Here is a 5,251-nt window from a genome sequence, read left to right as displayed (position 1 = left end):
CAGGGTATGTTAAGGGGCTTATATATGGAATGGGTGGGTCGATCTCAACCGTCGGATGAGGCACGATGAAGGGCCAGGATCCTTCAGCTTGAAGGAAACGGTATCGTTTCATCTTTTAGAGGGTTTGGGTCGGTCCGGGTGGAAACGGGTCGGGGTCATTAGTGAGTTATGGGGAGGTGATCTTGGCTGTTGATCATTCGGAGATCAACGGCCCAGATCAGACTCAACCATTACGACGTCGTTTGGACGTCCTTGGTGTCAGCTTGGACTAGACTGGGCAGGCCTGGTTAGTCCGGAAGAAGAAGAGATTTTTTTTTATTTCCTTTTCTTCTTTATTTTAAAAAACAAAACTAAGTAAAATCAAATTAAAATTAAATAAACACTTAATACAATTATTTGCACACACATTAAAATAATTCAAAACAGGTAAAATCAAACAAAACAAAATTACGGACAAAGATGCCTATTTATGATTTTCCATTTAACAACCGGATTACGGTTCGAATTATGCATGACACACACATTTTTTTGTATTTTGCTTTAAATAAAAAAAGAAAAAAAAATGGGCAAAAGTCATAAATAAATAACAAAGTGTTATATAGAAATCAAAAAATTGTACAGCAGGACCAATTGTTATTATTTTTTTATTTCTTTTGGAGCGATTGTCGCGCGAAACAAAAATCACGTGCTCACAGCTGCCCCTCTTTGTTCGGAAACACGAAGAGTTTTCGTACAAAGATAAAGTGAGCGTGTATGAGCGATTTTTGCCTATGGACTACTCCGTATGAAGCATGTTTTTGAAAGATCTGACCGAATCTTGCTTCAAAGATTTCCTACATATCCTGGGCTAAACAGGAATCAGGTCAATGTAGTTCGGGAAGTTTTGGTAGCTGGGACTACCATGGGATTGCAATGCTTGCTGCTACTGCTGTTGCTGTTGTCACTGCTGCGTCACTGACCGCCTTATTACAACCAAACGAAAATTGGTAACTGAACTAACTACTTATATGCATTCAAACTGCTAGTTACAAGATTCCTATCTATGATTCTTTTATGACTTGATCTTGGGTCTTAGCAGATTCTGCTTGTAGACTCCGATCTGAATCTTGATGCTTGTGAGTTGCGGCGACTTGTTTAATCTTTGGGATACTGAGTGAGACGCGATTGGCAGGGTTCAGGACCTTAATCAAATGTTGGAGTCAATCTGCCTTCCATTTACTCTGATATCTCGGGACATCTTTTTTTTTTTTCTTCTTTGATTCCGAGCTGGGACTCATCTCGTGGGTCATTTCGATCCATGTGGCTCGAGGTTAGACCTGCGGGAGAAAACAAACGAACGAAATTTTCTGCCCCAGTTTCACTAGGAAAATTTCGTTAATTATTCGCCAGGAAGTTCACAAAATTGATGAAGGAAGATAAAAATGCTTAGTTCAGGACTGGAGCCCTAATACCGACTAGCTGGGGAAAGGTTCAGTTTAGGGTTTAAAACCCTAATGCCGAACAAAGGAACAATTCAGTTTAGGGTTTAAAACCCTAATGCTGTCAAACTATTTTAATTCGAAAAGGGCCTTTATGCACATGTTGTGCACAAGTGCACATGCCATCAATTCAGATTGCAATTACAGACCAAACCTTAGGTTTCTGAAGTCACATTAACAACTATAAGTAACTGAACTTAGTTCTTAATTGATTCAGGCAATGTTTAAAAGAAGCAAATCGATTTATTTTTGTTCAGACAGTTGAAACTAATTGACGACACATGTCGACTCGACTATACTAGTTATAACACATACAATCGTAACCAAAAATCAGACATTTAACAGTATCGACACAAGATTTGAATTATACTGACTAAGCAAAGTGGTACTCGAGGAGCCAATTGATCAGTCAACATTTGAAGCTCAATTATTCGCACAGCACATACATACGCATTATCAGAATAGGAGAGGGATTCAGACAAACACAGAGGTTCAGGTAAAGTGGACAAACAAAAGTTGATAAAATTCAAAGACACAAATTAAAACAAACATGAACAGACTTTTAGTCAATCACATGGACTAAACAGAAATAAGAAAAGAAAAAGCAAGACTCACCTCAAATCTCGAAAAATCAAAACCTTAACTCGGACTCGGACAGACCTTTCTTAAGGCTGAACGGACTATAATCGAAGTGTTTCTCAGATGAGAAACACTTCGATTAAGGTCCATTAGACCTTAATTTCTTTGGCTCGAACGGACATGGACCAGTGATGAAGAACCCTAAGGTTCCAAAAATCAGATCTGGGATTCATGCTTCCCTGATCAGATTCGGACCAAACCAAGGATGGTTTGGTCTCGAGGGGGGTCTGGGGAGTGTTTGGTGTGAAGCTGGGGTTAAACGGTGTAGATCGAGTTTTGAATCGAATCTTCAAATGAAGATTCGAGAAGGTGGGATGGTATTCGAGTTAAGTAGTTAACAGATCCATGTTTAGGATGGCAAGGGGATTCTAGGGTGTTAAGGTGAAGGTCACCGGCGTTCATGCCGCTGGGTTTCTGGTGAAGGGAGATGGGGGCGGCTAGGGTTTGAGGGGAAGGGTCTGTGGAGACGAAGGCTGGGGTATTGGATAGGGGGGCAGGGTATGTTAAGGGGCTTATATATGGAATGGGTGGGTCGATCTCAACCGTCGGATGAGGCACGATGAAGGGCCAGGATCCTTCAGCTTGAAGGAAACGGTATCGTTTCATCTTTTAGAGGGTTTGGGTCGGTCCGGGTGGAAACGGGTCGGGGTCATTAGTGAGTTATGGGGAGGTGATCTTGGCTGTTGATCATTCGGAGATCAACGGCCCAGATCAGACTCAACCATTACGACGTCGTTTGGACGTCCTTGGTGTCAGCTTGGACTAGACTGGGCAGGCCTGGTTAGTCCGGAAGAAGAAGAGATTTTTTTTTATTTCCTTTTCTTCTTTATTTTAAAAAACAAAACTAAGTAAAATCAAATTAAAATTAAATAAACACTTAATACAATTATTTGCACACACATTAAAATAATTCAAAACAGGTAAAATCAAACAAAACAAAATTACGGACAAAGATGCCTATTTATGATTTTCCATTTAACAACCGGATTACGGTTCGAATTATGCATGACACACACATTTTTTTGTATTTTGCTTTAAATAAAAAAAGAAAAAAAAATGGGCAAAAGTCATAAATAAATAACAAAGTGTTATATAGAAATCAAAAAATTGTACAGCAGGACCAATTGTTATTATTTTTTTATTTCTTTTGGAGCGATTGTCGCGCGAAACAAAAATCACGTGCTCACAGCTGCCCCTCTTTGTTCGGAAACACGAAGAGTTTTCGTACAAAGATAAAGTGAGCGTGTATGAGCGATTTTTGCCTATGGACTACTCCGTATGAAGCATGTTTTTGAAAGATCTGACCGAATCTTGCTTCAAAGATTTCCTACATATCCTGGGCTAAACAGGAATCAGGTCAATGTAGTTCGGGAAGTTTTGGTAGCTGGGACTACCATGGGATTGCAATGCTTGCTGCTACTGCTGTTGCTGTTGTCACTGCTGCGTCACTGACCGCCTTATTACAACCAAACGAAAATTGGTAACTGAACTAACTACTTATATGCATTCAAACTGCTAGTTACAAGATTCCTATCTATGATTCTTTTATGACTTGATCTTGGGTCTTAGCAGATTCTGCTTGTAGACTCCGATCTGAATCTTGATGCTTGTGAGTTGCGGCGACTTGTTTAATCTTTGGGATACTGAGTGAGACGCGATTGGCAGGGTTCAGGACCTTAATCAAATGTTGGAGTCAATCTGCCTTCCATTTACTCTGATATCTCGGGACATCTTTTTTTTCTTTTTCTTCTTTGATTCCGAGCTAGGACTCATCTCGTGGGTCATTTCGATCCATGTGGCTCGAGGTTAGACCTGCGGGAGAAAACAAACGAACGAAATTTTCTGCCCCAGTTTCACTAGGAAAATTTCGTTAATTATTCGCCAGGAAGTTCACAAAATTGATGAAGGAAGATAAAAATGCTTAGTTCAGGACTGGAGCCTTAATACCGACTAGCTGGGGAAAGGTTCAGTTTAGGGTTTAAAACCCTAATGCCGAACAAAGGAACAATTCAGTTTAGGGTTTAAAACCCTAATGCTGACTAAAGGAAAAGTTCAGTTTAGGGTTTAAAACCCTAATGCTGACTAAAGGAAAAATTCAGTTTAGGGTTTAAAACCCTAATGCTGACTAAAGGAAAAATTCAGTTTAGGGTTTAAAACCCTAATGCTGACTAAAGGAAAAATTCAGTTTAGGGTTTAAAACCTTAATGCTGACTAAAGGAAGAATTCAGTTTAGGGTTTAAAACCCTAATGCAGACTAAAGGAAGAATTCAGTTTAGGGTTTTAAAACCCTAATGCTAATTAAAGGAAAAATTCAGTTTAGGGTTTTAAAACCCTAATGCTGACTGAAAGGAAAAATTCAGTTTAGGTTTTAAAACCCTAATGCTGACTGAAAGGAAAAATTCAGTTTAGGGTTTAAAACCCTAATGCTGACTAGAAGGAAAAGCTCAGTTTAGGGTTTAAAACTCTAATGCTGGCTGAATGGAAAAAGTTCAGTTTAGGGTTTAAAACCCTAAGGCTGGTTAAAGGAAAAACTTCAGTTCAGGGTTTAAAACACTAATGCTGATTGCATGGAAAAGCTCAGTTTAGGGTTTAAAACCCTAATGCTGGCTGAATGGAAAAAAGTTCAGTTTAGGGTTTAAAACCCTAATGCTAACTAAAGGGAAAATTCAGTTTAGGGTTTAAAACCCTAATGCGCATGGAAAAGCTCAGTTTAGGGTTTAAAACCCTAATGCTGGCTGAATGGGAAAAAGTTCAGTTTAGGGGTTTAAAACCCAAATGCTGACTAAAGGAAAAATTCAGTTTAGGGTTTAAAACCCTAATGCTGATTGCATGGAAAAGCTCAGTTTAGGGTTTAAAACCCTAATGCTGGCTGAATGGGAAAAAGTTCAGTTTAGGGTTTAAAACCCAAATGCTGACTAAAGGAAAAATTCAGTTTAGGGTTTAAAATCCTAATGCTGATTGCATGGAAAAGCTCAGTTTAGGGTTTAAAACCCTAATGCTGGCTAAAGGAAAAATTCAGTTTAGGATTTAAAACCCTAATGCTGATTGCATGGAAAAGCTCAGTTTAGGGTTTAAAACCCTAATGCTGGCTGAATGGGAAAAAGTTCAGTTTAGGGTTTAAAACCCAAATGCTG

Source organism: Nicotiana tabacum, unplaced genomic scaffold, assembly GCF_000715075.1.
Source record: "Nicotiana tabacum cultivar K326 unplaced genomic scaffold, ASM71507v2 Un00205, whole genome shotgun sequence".
In the NCBI taxonomy this organism is placed as follows: domain Eukaryota; kingdom Viridiplantae; phylum Streptophyta; class Magnoliopsida; order Solanales; family Solanaceae; genus Nicotiana; species Nicotiana tabacum.
The sequence above is the reverse complement of the archived record's forward strand: the minus strand, read 5'-3'. Positions refer to the sequence as shown.